Genomic DNA, 18282 nt, shown 5'->3' with positions numbered 1-18282 from the left:
TTACTCTGAATACCTCCTTTGAAACTTCTTCCAGTATTGGGAACATTTTCATACCATAAATATAAGTTTCAGAATTTGAAATCACAGCTTATTTCTTATCTTTAAAAAATTTTGCATAGGCATGAAACTTAAACTTTGTCAATAATGGTTTGGAAAAACAATGAGAGGAAATCCATGATCAGTAAAATTAATTTTCTGGATAAGGTTTAACAGAAGCTTCTGAATGTTGGATATGGTGAGGTTATAGTTTCTGAGTAGGTACACAGCTATCTACCATTACCAACAACAACTGGGTTTAGCCTGGTGCAATCCCATCTCAAAGATATAATTAGTTTTAAATTTGCAGTGCTGTTAAAAGCAGTAATTTAAAAAATTGCACAGCATATAGTAAACTATTGATAATTAGTAACTTTTATTATGTGATTAACAGTCATGGCATTTATGAAAATCAAGAAAAAACTAGATTTTATTTTGTCTGGACTAATTATAATTCTTCCCAACTCTTTCCTTTCTTCTTCCCATTCTCCCTTTTTTTTTTTTCATTTTTTTTTTTAAGATTTTATTTATTTATGAGAGAGAGCGAGAGCGAGCACAGGCAGACAGAGTGGAAGGCAGAGTCAGAGGGAGAAGCAGGCTCCCCGCGGAGCAAGGAGCCCGATGTGGGACTCGATCCCAGGACGCTGGGATCATGACCTGAGCCGAAGGCAGCTGCTTAACCAACTGAGCCACCCAGGCGTCCCCCCATTCTCCCTTTGATGAATTCGATGGGTTGGCTCCTCCATTCCTATTTCTTCTCATGGCCTGTGAACTTAATTGAACTTTGCAAATTAAACATGCATTCAAACTGCAAGATGATTTTTTTCCCTTAGTATACCACTTTCCCTAAAGTGATGTTTTTTAAAAAAAAAAAAAATCACCTGAAGAGAATTGATTCTTTATATATGCAACTTGGTAATCTTCACTGTCCCTCAAAGAGGCAGTCTTCTACTTTATAAGCCTCTGCAGCCTTCCCTGAGTGAGTACTCAGCCATGTTAGTAGTATCTAAACCATTAGTGTTCCGCATTTATATATCCTCCTCCACTGGGGGAAAATGGGGAAGGCACACCAGCATTAAATTATTTTCTTGCTGTGCCACAGTTATGTATGAATGATTGCATTCTATTTTCTGCTATTCGTAGGGTGTCCCTGAAGTCTCACCCTGAAGGCTACGAGTTCCAGTAAAGACCTCTAAAACTTTAAATTGGTTTTTATAAAGACAGCTTATTTTTTGGGAAACAGATATATTTCTTTATTGAACTTTTAAAAAAGATTTTATGTATTCATTTGACAGAGCACAAGTAGGGGGAGAGGCAGAAGAAGAGGGAGAAGCAGGTTCCCCACTGAGCAGGGAGCCCAATGTGGGGCTCAATCCCAGGATCCTGGGATCATGACCTAAGTCTACAGACTGAGCCACCCAGGGGCCCCTATTTAATGGAATTTTAGATTGATGAGTAAATTCATCCATGCCTGTGCTTATTTCATGCGCTCATATTCTGTATGCAGCATTATAAGGAATAACAGAAGGCATGAAGCACTACCATCATATTCTATAGGAGTTTGTATTTTATGTTCCACGTTGGCTTAAAAATGAGTTTTGTTTCATTCTACCAGAAGTTCCAAATCTCTTTCTAAATTTTGTGTCAAAATGCTTTTACTCCATATTTCAGTGCTGGATCAAAGAACATAGCATCAAACTTATTCTGAGACCTAATGCAAAAGTTCTCTAGAGCTGCCTTGTGGGTTTCAGAATGGTTCTGACATAATTTGAATGAGATTAATTCAGTGTCTCTTTTCCTCTGGAAATACCTGATATCGTTTCTATCTGGATGTAGATAGATAGTGATAGATGTTAGATACATAATATATATACCCAGACCCACACATATATATATATGTGATTTACTCACCTATGGGAATTTGTTCTTCCTAGATGAAGTATATCAAATTACAGAAAAACTATTCATTCATAAAAAAAAAGTGTGTAATGTTACAGGTTACTAAATAATGACATTGCTCTAAGTGAATTAAATCTAATGCAACAGATTTGATATTTTAAAAATTATATAATTTCCCTGAACATGTTAACCTGTTTTAATTCAATAAGAAATCTCTGATCAGTAAAATTATAAATGAAAAATATATCAGGTTTATGTAAAATAGTCATATTCCATTAATAACATTTCTTCTGTTCAGGAGACTGAAGATTTATACAGAAATAAGGTTTAGGCCACCTGGATGGTTCAGTCGTTAAATGTCTGCTTCAGCTCAGGTCATAATTCTGAGGTCCTGAGATTGAGGCCCGCATTAGGCTCCCTGCTCAGTGAGGAGGCTGATTCTCTCTCTCTCTCCCATTCCCCCTGCTTGTGTTCCCTCTCTCGCTGTGTCTCTATCAAATGAATAAATAAAATCTTTTTTTTTTAAAGATTTTATTTCTTTATTGGACAGAGAGAGATCACAAGTAGGCAGAGAGGCAGGCAGAGAGAGAGAGAGGAGGAAGCAGGCTCCCTGCTGAGCAGAGAGCCCGATGCGGGACTCGACCCCAGGACCCTGAGATCATGACCTGAGCCGAAGGCAGCGGCTTAACCCACTGAGCCACCCAGGTGCCCCAGTAAAATCTTTTTTTTTTAAAGTTTCTGTTTCCTCATTTTTGTTTTTATTAATTGAAATAACTCTTAGAAACACAATCAGTAGCTTATTATCATATTGATGCTTTACCCCTCAAGCTTAATGCCTTCTCTTTTGCTAATTTATTGCTTTCTGCTAATTATTTACATTTTACCTGTAGCATGCAATGTAAGGAGGGAGTATGTAAAAGTGATAACTGCATGCTATAAGGAATTATGAAAAAAAGTATATATCCATTTTGTTCTAAGAGAGTATCAGTTGTGATTTAAATGTTACAAATTTTATTTTTAAATTTTTAATTTCACATATAATGTATTATTTATTTCAGGGGTACAGGTCTGTGAATCATCAGTCTTACACAATTCACAGCACTCATCATCGCACATACCCTCCCCAATGTTCATAACCCAGCCACTCTATCCCTCCCCAACACTGTCCAGCAACCCTCACTTTGTTTCCTGAGATTGAGACTCTTCTGATTTGTCTCTCTCCCCAGTCCCGTCTTGTTTTATTTTTTTCCTTCCCTTCCCCCACGAACTCCCCCCTGCCTCTCAAATTCCTCATATCAGAGAGATAGTTTAATTATCTTTCTCTGACTGACTTCTTTTGCTTAGCATAATACCCTCTAGTTCCATCCGCGTCATTGCAAACGGCAAGATTTTGTGGCCTTTTTGATGGTTGCATAGTATTCCATTGTGTATATATCCCACATCTTCTTTATCCATTCATCTGTTGATTGACATCTAGGTTTTTTCCATAGTTTGGCTATTGTGGACGTTGTTGCTATAAGCATTCTGGTACACATGCCCCTTCTATCACTGCATTTGTATCTTTAGAGTAAATACCCAGCAGTGTGATTGCTGGGTTATAGAATAGCTCTATTTTCAACTTTTTGAGGAACCTCCATACTGTCTCCCAGAGTGGCTACACCAGCTTTCATTCCCACCAACAGTGTAGGTGTTTTTTTCTGCATCCTCAGCAGCATCTGTTGTTTCCTGACTTGTTAATTTTAGCCATTTTGACTGGTGGTGACTGTGGTGGTATCTCCTTGTGATTTTGACTTGTATTTCCCTGATGCCGAGTGATGTGGAGCACTTTTTCATGTGTCTGTTGGCCATCTGGATGTCTTTGCAGAAATGTCTGTTCATGTTTTCTACCCATTTCTTGATTGAATTATTGGTTCTTTGGGTGTTGAGTTTGATACGTTCTTTGTAGATTTTGAATACTAGCCCTTTATCTTATATGTCATTTGCAAATATCTTCTCTTGTTCTGTCAGTTGTCTTTTGGTTTTGTTAACTGTTTCCTTTGCTGGGCAAAAGATTTTGATCTTGATGAAATCCCAATAGTTCCTTGCTGCCCTTGCTTTTGGCCATGTTTCTAGGAAGAAGTTTGCTGCAGCTGAGGTTGAAGAGATTGCTGCCTGTTTTCTCCTCAAGGATTTGGATGAATTCCTGTTTCACACTGAGGTCTTTCATTCATTTGCAGTATGTTTTTATGTGTGGTGTGAGGAAATAGACAGCATGTGGCTGTCCAATTTTCCCAGCACCATTTGTTGAAGAGGCTGTTTTTTTGACATTGGACTTTCTTTCCTGCTTTGTCAAAGATTAGTTGACCATAGAGTTGAGAGTCCATTTCTAGGTTCTCTATTCTGTTTCATTGATCTATTTGTCTGTTTTTGTGCCAGTACTGTACTGTCTTGATGATTACAACTTTGTAATAGATCTTGAAGTCTGGAATTGTGATGCTGCCAACTTCAGTTTTGTTTTTCAACATTCCTCTGGCTTTTCAGGGTCTTTTCTAGTTTCATATAAATTTTAGGATTATTTGTTCTATTTCTTTGGAAAAAAATTGGTATTTTGATAAGGTTTTCATTAAATGTGTAAATTGCTCTAGGAAGCATAGACATTTTCACAATATTTGTTCTTCCTATCCATGAGCACGGAACGTTTTTGCATTTCTTTCTGTCTTCCTCAATTTCTTTCGTGAGTACTGCACAGTTGTCTGAGTACAGATTCTCTGCCTCTTTGGTTAGATTTATTCCTAAGAATCTTGTGGTTTGGGGTTAGAAATAGTTTTGGAAAAGAAGGCCAAACATTGGACCCTAAAATTGAAGCATAAATAGGAAGAACTAAAGGAGTACAAAATGCCATAAAATACTTTCCATTATTTACAATCCAAATAAACTAAAACAAAATAATTATTATTTATAATTTTATTAAATAAAAATAACAAATGAATAATGCATCAAAATGTGACCATCCTTTTCATACTAAACCCTCGATATTCCTGAGGTCAAGATATATGGCATCCAACTCCCAAATTATCAATGGACATTATTTTATTATTTCAATATTTCATGCTATATTATTTTCAGTAATTTACTTGTGTGGATATTCTTTAAATTTCTTAAATGGGAACATTAATATCCACTTAGCAGTGTCTTTAAATGGTATAACTAAGAAAACACAAATGCATTTCACTTGTACCTATTGTAAATGCCTACACATAGAAGCCAAGAGCTAAAAACATAACCTTTGCAAACAAGCTTCTTGTTTTATATATTACATTCCCTTCCCCCTCCATCCTTCCCTTATTACTTCTTTCCCTCTCTCCTTTCCTTTCTTCCTTCCTTGCTCCTTGTGATGGATATTTATCGAGTACCTATACCTGCCCTGACTTTTCCAAGGCACTGATAGCAATGTAACAAAGAATAAAGCAGATTTTATCTACAAGAAGATTATACAGTATGTTGGTGTGACCCTGAATTCCTCTCAGCCCCACCCCCATGTACTTGGGGAATAGAAAAAATTTATTGTTAGAGTTGACCTGTGAAATAAACATATATTGGATGAGATTAGCTATTTGCAGATGTCATATTAAAAGACAAAAATTTTAAGGATATAAAGAGGAAGAAGAAGAGCTTGACAAATCTGAGTACTAAATATCATTTAAAGTTGCAACCTAAATCATGGTATCTCTTTATTAAAAAAAAAAAAAAAAAGTTGCTGTAGCTTGAAAAGTGTGTAGTACCAAAATAAACATGTTGAAGCCTAATTCCAACGTTCTGGTTTGGGGGGCAGGGCTCTGGAAAGTGATTAGGTCATTAGGGCAGCGTTTTCATGAATGGGATTTGGGCTTTTATAAAAGAGACCCTAGAGAGCCGCTTCACCCCTTTCACTCCCTGTGGACACAGCGAGAAGACTGTGTATGAAGCAGCTCTCGCCAGACACGAAATCTGCCAGAGTCTTCACCTTTCACCTCCCAGCCTTCAAAACAATGAGCAATACATCTCTGTGATTTTTCAGCCATCAGTTTATGATGTGTAGTTGCCGGAGCCCAAGTGGACTAAGAAGCCCATATAGGTCAGCAGTACATGTGGGCGCTCCCAAGGAGAATCTAACGCCCACTGTCTGGTGGGAAAGGTGTACTGCCCTTTTCAAGGTTTTTTCCTTTTGCTCATTTTACAACTTAATTAGCAATCCCACTATAAATAAGTTACTTCCATTACTTAGTTAGGTCCTCAGTAAACATCCTTCTAAGTATGGATGCCAGAAAAGTCAATAAAAGGAATGGTCTCCGGAGTTGACGAGACCTGTGTCTCATCTCTACTCTCCCAGGTGCGCATACCTTTAAGCGACCTCTTATTTTTCAGATCTGAAATTGTCCCTTCTCAGTTCTTTCATCACTAATGATTTTGAATCCAGACCCCAATCTCTAACTCTGGAAACACTCTGCAGTTTTCTTTCAGAAAACGTAACAAAATTAAGAACTTGTCATTTGTTCAATGACATAGGTAACAACTGTGTCACCTGCTACGGGAATGTGACTTCAATGGTCAGAGTTTGTTTTGTCTACAACTATGTTTCCAGTGTTTAGCACTCAGTACCTGGTATATGGCTGGCATCTAATAAATAATATATTTTGTTTATTCTAAGAATTTGTCTTCAGAAAAAAAAGTCACCATTCATATATATGTATATATACAATTTCATATGTATATATAATTCCATATGTATAAGTTTATATATATATATACTTATATATATATTATATACAAACTTTCCAATGGATGCAAACAGTAGCAAAATGAATATATAATGCAATTGAAAGGCTTGTTCCAATTTTGAAAATGTGAAAAAGATTTATCTTAAAAAAAAGAAAATATGTAATTTATTGGATATGGAGAATTATAGGTTATATAGGGTCAGTAGTAAGAAAAAAATCACAATATTCAAAATAAAGGGTAGATGAAAAGGAATAAAAAGACCTTGGAAAAGTAATCTAATATAAATGTAACAAAAAAAATTTTTTTTTAATGATTTTATTTATTTATTTGACAGAGATCACAAGCAGGCAGAGAAGCAGGCAGAGAGAGAGGAGGAAGCAGGCTCCCTGCTGAGCAGAGATCCCAATGTGGGGCTTGAGATATATATATATATATATATATAAATTTTATCATTATGTTAGCCACCATAAAATACATCGTTAGTTTTTGATGTAGTGTTCCATGACTCATTATTTGTGTGTAACACCCAGTGTTACATGCAATACGTGTCCTCCTTAATATCCATCACTGGGCTCACCCATACCCCCACCCCCTCCCCTCTGAAACCCTCAGTATGTTTCCCAGGGTCCATGGTTTCTAGTGGCTCATCTCCCCCTCTGATTCCCATACCCCCTTCATTTTTCCCTTCCTTCTCCTAGTGACCTCCATGCTATTCCTTATGTTACACATATAAATGAAACTGCAAGATAATTGTCTTTCTCAGATTGGTTTAGTTCATGTAGCATAATCCCCTCCAGTCCCATCCTTGTCAGTGCAAATGGTGGGTATTCATCCTTTCTGGTCATTGAGTAATATTCCATTGTAGCTCTGGACCACATCTTCTTTATCCATTTGTCTGTTGAAGGGCATCTTGGTTCCTTCCATCTTTGCCTATTGTGAACATTGCTGCTATGAACATTGGGGTGCATGTGGCCCTTGTTTTCACTATATCTGTATCTTTGGGGTAAATACCAGTAGTGTAATGGCTAGTGTATAGGATAGCTCTATGTTTAACGTTTTGAGGAACATCCACTTTGTTTTCCAAAATGGCTGTTCCAACTTGCATTCCTACCAAAAGTGTTAAGAGGGTTTCCCTTTTCCCATATCCTCTCCAACATTTGTTGTTACTCTTGTTACTCTTGTTACTCTTTGCCATTCTAACTGGGGTAAGGTGGTATCTCAATGTAGTCTTGATTTGAATTTCCCTGATGGCTAATGATGATCATTTTTTTCATGTGTCTGCTAGCCATTTGTATATCTTCATTGGAGAAGTATCTGCTCATGACTTCTGCCCATTTTTTTTGATAGGATTATCTGTTTTTTGGGTGTTGAGTTTGAGAAGTTCTTTATAGATCTTGGATATCTGCCCTTTGTCTGTAGTGTCATTTGCAAATACCTTCTCCCATTCCGTGGGTTGCCTCTGTTTTGTTGACTGCTGTGCAGAAGCATCAATTCCATCTTTAAAATCAACTTTGGACAATGAGGATATCCATGACTGAATATCCACAACTCTTAATTTAAAAAAAACAAACCATGAAATCAAGACTTGCATACAAAAAAATTCACATGCAGTTATACAACTGAGTCAAAGATTTATAAATATCAAACAATCCATTCTATGCAACAATGACAAATAAATGTAAAGTAGAGCAATGGCATGGTATTCCTAAAAGAATAATAGGCTGTAGTTAATATATTTAGCCAAGAATGAGAACATATTACAATATGTGGGATAAGCTTATGCTAATTTTTTTTTTTTTTTTAAATCTGGAATTCAAATGAAATGGGATGTCTGTGTTTTAACTGGCAACCCGACTAATAACTAAGTGAGGGCTTTGGTTTTCTTCCTGAGTGAGTTGGGGTATCACTGAAATAATGGAGTGATATGGTCAGACTTAGGTTTTGAAAAATCGTTCTCCTTCAAGAGATAGATTACTTCTTAGTCTATCTAAGAGATAACTACTTCTTATTAATTTTTGGATTAGTCTTTTATTGTTTTCCCTGCAAAAGTTAAGCAAATATGTATGTAGGTATTTATTTTTACCTCTCTCTTACATAAAAGCTTAGTCAAAAGGCAACTTAATCTCCAAAGTAGAGGCAGGATTGAAAAAGAAGCCAATGAAGCACTCCCTGCATCTGTTAAACACCTTTCAAATGGTGGGTTTTTTTTTGGGGGGGGGATATGATTAAAGCCAAAATAAAAATTACTTAAAAATTCACATTTACATTTGAAATATATTTATTTTAGATAGAGTTACATACTTCTGTAGCCATATTACAAGGCGGTACTCAGCTATTTGTGTACCATTAATAAATAAAATACAAATGTAAATACATTCACACCTTTATTTCATCTTTATTCTGTCTTGTAAGATATATAATATTACATTGTGAATATAATTGACAGCAGCCAACATGTAAATGAATTAATAAATTAAGAGGTTCTTAATGCTCAAACTATTTTGCTGATGAGATACAGTAAGAAAAGGTTAGAACTATTCTAAATGTACAGTTTAACTTACCCTTTTACTTTTTTCTACTACACTTTCTTTGATACCTAAAGTCCTATTTCCAATACTTTAATTCTATTTTTTCTTCTTACACACAAGTTTGACTCCTTCACGTGACCCAATTTTTCCACTTCCTAGCTTGAGTTCTGAGACTCAATTTTGTAGAGGTTCCATATGAATCTATACAAATTAAGTTACATCAGATCTGCTGTCAGGAAGAGACATTGAATGGACTGCTTTCAAAACTTCTTAACTGCAAATGCATTGCCCATTTAGATGATGCCATAAAAAGAGTGCTTATCAACCTTGATCTACTTATTGGGATACAATGGAGAAGAAGATATCATCATATTTAGTAGTTCGGGGATTTTTATTTTTTGAAACTGAGTTCTATGGCACTTACTCCTTTATCCCACCACCATGTCCCTTTAATCCTTTTGCCTGAGTGACTAGACTTAATGTATTGATTTCTTGCTGACAGAAGAAGGAATCGTATGAGTGGGCAGTCTCTTTTTCACTCGATCAAACAATTGTTCTTAGTTACAAAATTGGCAAAGAAACTTCATACTGCTTCTGAGCTCACACTAAGTATCAGAGAAACAACTGGGTGAGGGACTAAGAAAGTCTTCCCGAATGTTTTGTAGAACAGTTTGTTTCTGTATTGAGCTACTTTATTATATTTTTTATTTTTGTAAGTGGAAGGGATATTGTAAGTACAATACTTGGATTAATAGGAAGACTACATTTTGAAATGTGTATTCACCTTTTCCACAATAAATGCACAGTAGAATACAGAGCTTTTCCATCACTCCTAAACTGTCCTCATGCTTCCTTGTGGTCTGTCCCTCCTGTCCCTGCCCCTGCAACATCAATCTATTTTTTGTCAATATAGGTTAGTTTACTCTTACTATAAAGCTACAGAAATAAAATCAGACAGTATGTACTCTTTCTATGTCTGATTATTTTAAGTTAGCAAAACCTTAAGCATTACCATGTTGTTATATTTATCAGTAGTTCATGCTTTCTTATCAATGGAATCTATTTCATTCTTTTTTGTTGCTGAGTCGTATTTCATTGCATGGATGTATTGCCTTTTATTTATCCATTTATCTGTTGATAAGAGATTTAAGTTATTACTTAATCTCTTAAGTAGCCATGGGAAGAACAGACCATGTCGTGGTTGTGACTTAACTTTTTAAGAAATTGGTGAACAATTTCTTTCCCACCAGTAGGATATAAGTGGTCCAGTAAGTTCAGTTCCTCACGTATATTCCTGATATCCTCAGTCTTTTTAGTTTGATTTATTCTGATAGTGATCTTATTGTGGTTTTTATTTGCAATTCCTTCTGTGGCAAGGAACTGCAAATGGTCTTTAGTCAAGCGCCAACAAGAAAATGTAGCTTTTTGTCCTACACCACGTGGAAGTGAATTTTGCCAAAAGCAGTTTGAATTTGGAAGTGGATAATTCTCCAGTCAAGGCTCAGATGAAACCACACCCCAGTCTAAAACCTTGAGAGTGGGAGCAACTCGAGGGGTCCATTGGTTAGGCCTCTGCCTTTGGCTCAGGTCTTGATTCCAAGGTGCTGGGATGGAGCCCCACCATTGGGCTCTCTGCTCAGTGGGGAGCTTGCCTATCCCTTGGCCTACCAGTGCTTGTGCTCTCTCTCTCCCTCTCTCTCTGTCAAATAAATAAAATCTTTTAAAAATATTAAAACCTTGATTGTGGTAGGAAATAACTCATAGATGAAGTATCTGTTTGTGTCTTGTCCATTTCTAAAGGACCTAACACAAAATTTATCATTGCAACCATCTTTAAGTATATAGCTCAGTGACATTTGGTGTATTCAAAATGTTGTACACCCATTATCACTATCCCATGTCCAGAACTTTATTACTATCCAAACAGAAACCCTGTTGTCCCCCTAAAATAATAGCTCCCACTTCTTTCTCTCTCTAGTCCTCTGATAGCCACTATTATATTTCCCTTCTCCATGAATTTGCTGATTCTAGTACTTGATGTAAGTGGAATCTTACAATATCTGCCTTCTTGTTTCTGGCTAACTCCACTGAGCACAAGATATTCAGGTTCAGTCTATGTCGTAGACACACGAGTACTTGAGCATCATGGCTGAGGAAGATCTCCCTTGTCATGTCCCCATAGGCAACCATGTAAAGTTGATGTATGCAAATAAAAATGAAAACACACACCACTTGCATTGGTTAAATTGCTTCCTCCACAAAGATATGTTGAAGTCCTGACCTTTTGGTTCCTCTGGAAATAGGGTGTTTACAAAATAATCCATTTAAGATGAAGTCATCAGGTTGGCCCCCAATCCAATGTGACTCTTGTCCTTATAAGAAGAGGAAAACACTCTGTGAAGACAGAGACCCACAGAGAGAAAGGCCCATGATGACACAACAGAGGTTGGGGTGAGGTAGCCAGAGTCCGAGGACCATCCTGGTGACCTGCCACAACCAGCTGCTAGCAAGAGGCACAGAGATTCCCCCCACCCCCCCCCCCCCCCCAGAGTCCCAGAGGATCCTGGCCTTGCAGACACCTTTAACACCTTCGTTTGGGACTTGTAGCCTGCAGGACTGGGAGAGAATATATTTGTATTGCTTTATGCCATCCAGTTGGCGGCACTTTGTAAACAGCAGCCCCAGGAGTCCATACTTCAGTATTAGAAATTTTACTTTTTTTTAAAAGATTTTATTTATTTGACAGATCATAAATAGGCAGAGAGAGGAAGAAGCAGGCTCCCCACTGAGCAGAGAGCCCCATGTGGGGCTCAATCCCAGGACTCTGAGATCATGACCCCGAAGGCAGAGGCTTAACCCACTGAGCCACCCAGGTGCCTCAGCAATTTTACTTCTTAATGGGACTAAATAGAATCCCTTTTGTTATCCTTGTTTTTATTGTCAAGTATTGTTTGCTGATCATATGTTATATTTATAGTAAATAATCAAGTGAATAGTGTAAAAAAGAGAATGCAAACTATTAATCTTTCATTATGCTAGAAGGGGCATTTGTTATTTATTTTTTTTATTCGGCATTTGCTTCTCTTTGAAGCTCTATTAATCTGCTTTTTCTGTTCTTCTATTCCAATTAATGAGGTATTGTAGTATGAGATTCTCTGCTCCCCAGTTTACAGGCTGGAGGAGAGAGCTCCTACCTCTTCCCAACCCCTGGTAGCAGAGCCAAGTATTGGACTTGGCCACACTAAGATGCTGCTTCTCGGGGTTTTGGGGGGAGGTGAGTCTGAATCGAGAGAAGCAAAGCCAGCACAGTGAGCAGTTCGTGTATGGTGGTTTCCATCCTGCAGGCGCTGACAGTATCTTGCAGCAGCAATGGCAGCAGCATCGCAATTGGGACCTTGTTTAAGTCAGTAAATACCTTCCAGAATTACCCTGATATCTGCGTATCTTCCACATACAGTCCTCTAGGCGTCTGTCAATTCTATGCTCTCCAAATAGCCCTTCGACTAATTCATGTCTCTGGCTACAGAAAATCAGAGCTGGCTTTTTTTTTTTTTTTATTGTTTGTAATTTTTATAAGTACATACATAAGAAAAGTTTTGAGATTCCAGATTTCCCAGTAACACTGCCATCAAAATACTTCATATTTTGGAATTCTGTATGATATTTAAATTTCTTTATGATATTTAACCAAGACTATTTTTATGTATGCCAAGAGAAATGTTAAAATCTTTTTTTTTTTTTCTTTCCAACTAGAGGGTGACTAATTAGTTTGACTAAGTCTTTTTTACTGGTTTAATAATACCGTTGTCATTGAGGAGAAAAGTTAAAATCTTTAAAAACTTATCAGATATAATTATTGTGATAGTCCATGCAGTTCTTATATGAAAAAAGTTCTTATATGAAAAAAGATGTAAGTGATCTTTTCAGTGGCAAACCACTGAAAGCCAACTTCTGGGGTCCATGTTAAAGTAGTAGGATTGAGAATGAGAAAATAAAAAGTTCCTAAGTTTTTACATTCCTCAAGGTACTCTCCAGCCCCTCTCCCAAGATACAGTGCATTAGTCTATGGCCGTAGCACTCTGAGCACAGCAGATCTCCTCTGATCTCAGGAGCCAAGATATAATGTATGAGAAATGGAGACATTTCATTACAGATAGGAGTCTAGTGAAGATAGTCCTGAAGGCTTTGAGCTGGGAGTTATATTTATAAGTGAAAAATATAGTATTAGAGTTGTGTAGAAAAAAATAACTTTGTAAGTATCCCTCAGTTAAAGGACTGTCAAAGGCCAGGGGTCAGGGTGGGGGGTGGGAAGGAAGAAAAGGAGGAGGAGGAGGAGGAGGAAGAGGAAGAAGAAAACAGCCAGATTATAAAGAAACAATAGCATTTTTGGAGGATATAATTCTCTTTAAGAGTTCAGACTTTCTAAGTGAGGTGTGTACATTGTGTTGAATATGCGCGTGTGAATTATTTATCCTTAATCATGTATTTCCTGCCTGACACCTGATATACTGGTTCTTGATGAATTTCCTTTGAGCCCTGATGTTCAGACACATTTCTGCTACACTGTATGAAGTTCCGATTGCCCACCCCATGAATTCTAAGTTTACAAGCCTGGATTACATTTTTTTTTTTTTTTTAACATTCTGTGCTCACACAATTTATATTTTCCATTTGACATTCCCCTAATTCTGTTAAAAACCACTTTTGAGATGTCTAACTGGCGTCAGTCTTCCTATGCCTCAATCCTACACTGTTTCAGCACTAACTAGAATTTCCTTCACTAATTTGCTCCCTTCCCTCTCAAGTTAAAGGTCATCTCCCTCATATTTGAAGACTCACTCTGCTTCATTGGTGTCTCTCTGGTGGCACTGACCATATTCCTCCCTGTTATAATGGCTTTTATGTAAGCCTTACCTCGTTCTGGATTTTATAACCTAACAGACCTTTGGTGGATGGCAGTGGACAGCACAGGGTACATTGAGCTCACATAAGCAGGCAGAGATTCTTTGAACTCACATAAATTTCTCTCACATGCAGTTATTTCTGTGTGCTTCCTATGGCCTGTTCTTTTTTCTACAGAAAACAGGGACTGTACAACCTCTCTTTCATACACTGTAGTGTCTGTGTTTGTACCTAACGTTAGCTCACTGAAATAACGAAAAAAATGTATTTCTGAGCAATCCTGCTACACTAATATCTTGTCTGGCAGAATGATAGTGGATTAAATCCATTGGGCTCTAGGCTTCTGATTGGCGCCCTGAGCATATGAAAACTTGAGTTTAGAATATGGGTCTTAATCATGCTTTATCAGAATATTGATTGGCAGCTTTTTTTTTTCTTCTCACAGAAACTTGAAGCCAATGCTTAATATTTTAAATGAAAATTAAGCAACTCCATGTTGCTTACATATAGTAATTGAGTTCAAGGTAATATGCTTTTCTCTGATTCCCTTTTCTTCTGGTGACACAAATTCAGAAGTGTATGAGAGTATTTACTACTCATGGGGCTTTCAACCCTTTAATAAAGTCCCACAAAATAGAGAATACCAATTCTGTGCAAGTGAGATACACTTTATTTTTTTGTTAATTTGGGTAGAGGGGACACATGATGTGATGTTAGTGTCAGATGTACAACATAGTGAGTCGGTCTCTTTATACTTTAGGCCGTGCCCCCACAAATGTAGTCAGTCTGTCACCATTACAAGGCAGTTACAATACCACGACTGTATTCCCTATGCTGTATCTTTTTTTTTAATTACATTTATTTATTTTCAGCATAACAGTATTCATTATTTTTGCACCACACCCAGTGCTCCATGCAATCTGTGCCCTCTATAATACCCACCACCTGGTACCCCAACCTCCCACCCCCCCCCACTTCATTCCCCTCAGATTGTTTTTCAGAGTCCATAGTCTCTCATGGTTCACCTCTCCTTCCAATTTCCCCCAACTCCCTTCTTCTCTCCAACTCCCCATGTCCTCCATGATATTTGTTATGCTCCACTAGTAAGTGAAACCATATGATAATTGACTCTCTCTGCTTGACTTATTTCACTCAGCATAATCTCTTCCAGTCCCGTCCATGTTGCTACAAAAGTTGGATATTCATCCTTTCTGATGGAGGCATAATACTCCATAGTGTATATGGACCACATCTTCCTTATCCATTCGTCCGTTGAAGGGCAGAAGGATTCCCTTCTTCTTTTTTTTTTTTATATATAAACATATATTTTTATCCCCAGGGGTACAGGTCTGTGAATCACCAGGTTTACACACTTCACAGCACTCACCAAAGCACATACCCTCCCCAATGTCCATAATCCCACCCCCCTTCTCCCAAACCCCCTCCCCCCAGCAACCCTCAGTTTGTTTTGTGAGATTAAGAGTCACTTATGGTTTGTCTCCCTCCCAATCCCATCTTGTTTCATTGATTCTTCTCCTACCCACTTAAGTCCCCATGTTGCATCACCACTTCCTCATATCAGGGAGATCATATGATAGTTGTCTTTCTCTGATTGACTTATTTTGCTAAGCATGATACGCTCTAGTTCCATCCATGTTGTCGCAAATGGCAAGATTTCATTTCTTTTGATGGCTGCATAGTATTCCTATGCTGTATCTTTTATTCCCATGACCTACTCATTCCGTAACTGGAAGCCTGTTTCTCCCACCCCCCCTCACCCATTTTGTTCATTCTCGCCACTCTCCTCCAACTGGCAACCACCTGTTTGTTCTCTGTGTTTGTAGGTGTGATTCTGCTTTTTGTTTTCTCATTTTTATTTTAGGCTCCACATGTGAATAAAATCAGAAAATAGAAATTCATATGATCTGATCATTCCACTACTGTGGATTTACCCAAAGAAAATGAAAACACTAATTTGAAAAGATAATGCACCTCTATGTTCATTGCAGCATTACTTAGAATAGCCAAGATATGGAAGCAACCTAAGCATCTATCCATAGAATAGTTAAAAAAGAAGTGTGTGTGTGTGTGTGTGTGTGTGTGTGCGCACGTGCGCGTGCTTGTGTGTATATGAATATTACACAGCCATAAAAAGGATGAGGTCCTTCCATTTGCAACAAAATGGATGGACCTGATGGGTGTTATGCCGGGTGAAATAAATCAGATTAAGATACAGTATTGAAATACAAATTTAATATTATAATTACAATAAAATATGTAATTATAATAAATTATTTAAATGGAATAAGTATACTGTTTGACCAAAAACCTCTCACCCCATTTCAATGAACTAAAACTACAAAAACCCCAACAAAACTTTAAAAAAAAAAAAACTATAGTTCCTTCAAGATGAACTTGAAATATAAAATAACCAATGATATATAATTTGCAGCAATTCAGGTATTAATTACAATCTATTGACTATCTGATTTGTAGAACTGTTGGGAATTCATCTCATGAGAACTACTGTCATGGCAATAGAATCATGTAGTTACTGGGGTGATAGTGATTTAAAGAACTTGAAAACCATAAAATGTATAACTAATCTTTAAGTATTAACAATTTTGTTACTTTTTCTTATTAAAAGATTTTATTTATTGACCGAGATCACAATTAGGCAGAGAGGCAGGCAGACAGAGAGAGGGAAGCAGGCTCCCCGCTGAGCAGAGAACCCGATGCGGGGCTTGATCCCAGGACCCTGGGATCACGACCTGAGCCGAAGGCAGAGGCTTTAACCCACTGAGCCATCCAGGTGCCCCCAATTTTGTTACTTTTAAGGACATTTAAAAATATGTAAATATCTATGATGATCAAAGAACACTCTTGTATACTTTTGTAAGGAGGTCTATAGGATAAACTCTTAACGGTGAAATTTCAGCAGAAAAGGCATATGCAATCTTTCTTTTACTGACATTGATATATTTCATCCAAATATATTCCAGCAATGTATATTTATATTCAATAGTACGTGTCTAACCACACTCTCTCCAGAGGGGTTTTATTAAGCTTAAAAAATGTTTGCCAGTCTTACATGTAAAGAATCTGATCTCTTTCCTTCTTTTTCTCCCCAGATAGATCCCGCTCATATTTTCTCAAACAAACTTAACTGTCACTTTGTGTACACTATCTTCTCCCAAATGCTATCTTCGGTATTTTCATTCAAGTCCCATAACATTTATGGACATATATGGGGGGGGCATTGACCTTCTAAGAATAAGTCATTTTTTCTTTATCAATTCATTCTATTTCTTGTTCAGTAGAGTTTTGATATTCTTATATTGCCAATAAGTACATTTTCCTTACCATGAGTAGACAGGGATAATGTTCCTGATGATGAACAAGGTTAGTCATGTCAATGTCAGTGAATACCTCAGTATTTTCGCTGCCTGTCTTACTCCTTCAAGACCATTAGGCCCTTAAAGAGTATTTGCTCAAAGACATGCTAGGTAAATAATTTTGACTATGATCTAAGATTTAGTACCACCTCCTTATCTGTTCTTCTATGCAGAGGACCTAAACTCGATTTTGCATAATCCTTTAGAATACATTTTACCCCTTTGACCCAGCATTTAAAATGGAAGGGACTGACCTAACTCCTTTTCCCTGGACTGTGAGTGCAGCATGACCTTGCTAAGTAGGGGGACTTGGCCTAGACCGTTAAATCTTAACTAAACGAGCTTGGGAGCAGGGAAGAAGTTTAATTGCCAACACAGAATTTCAGAGAATTTTTGCCTAGACTGTTATATTTGCTATTCCTTTATTCATCTAACTGGATGTTCTAACCACTATTTTTCTGCCTTAGCTGTATTTTTATCCTAAATCACTGTTTCCCTAGGGGTGAGCCGGAGGTCAGAGGGTACTCATGGCAGCATGCACAACCAGCTGGACTTGAACACTTGCTTTGAAAATGTGAATTTGTTCCAGTACAAGTGAGCTACTAGGGAACACTTAGAGCATAATAATGCTCACCTGTGATTTTTTTTTCTGTGGGAAATACCAGGTGAACACAGAAAACTGCACCACGCTGAACCCAGCAGTGTAGCAGTGCACAAAATGTACACATGAACACGCTGTGACCCACTCCCAGTGACCTTGGTTTACCGCGGGCATTATGAGCCAC

The sequence above is a fragment of the Mustela nivalis genome (genome assembly GCF_964662115.1).
Source record: "Mustela nivalis genome assembly, chromosome: 2".
NCBI classification, from domain to species: domain Eukaryota; kingdom Metazoa; phylum Chordata; class Mammalia; order Carnivora; family Mustelidae; genus Mustela; species Mustela nivalis.
This window is presented reverse-complemented; position numbering follows the sequence as displayed.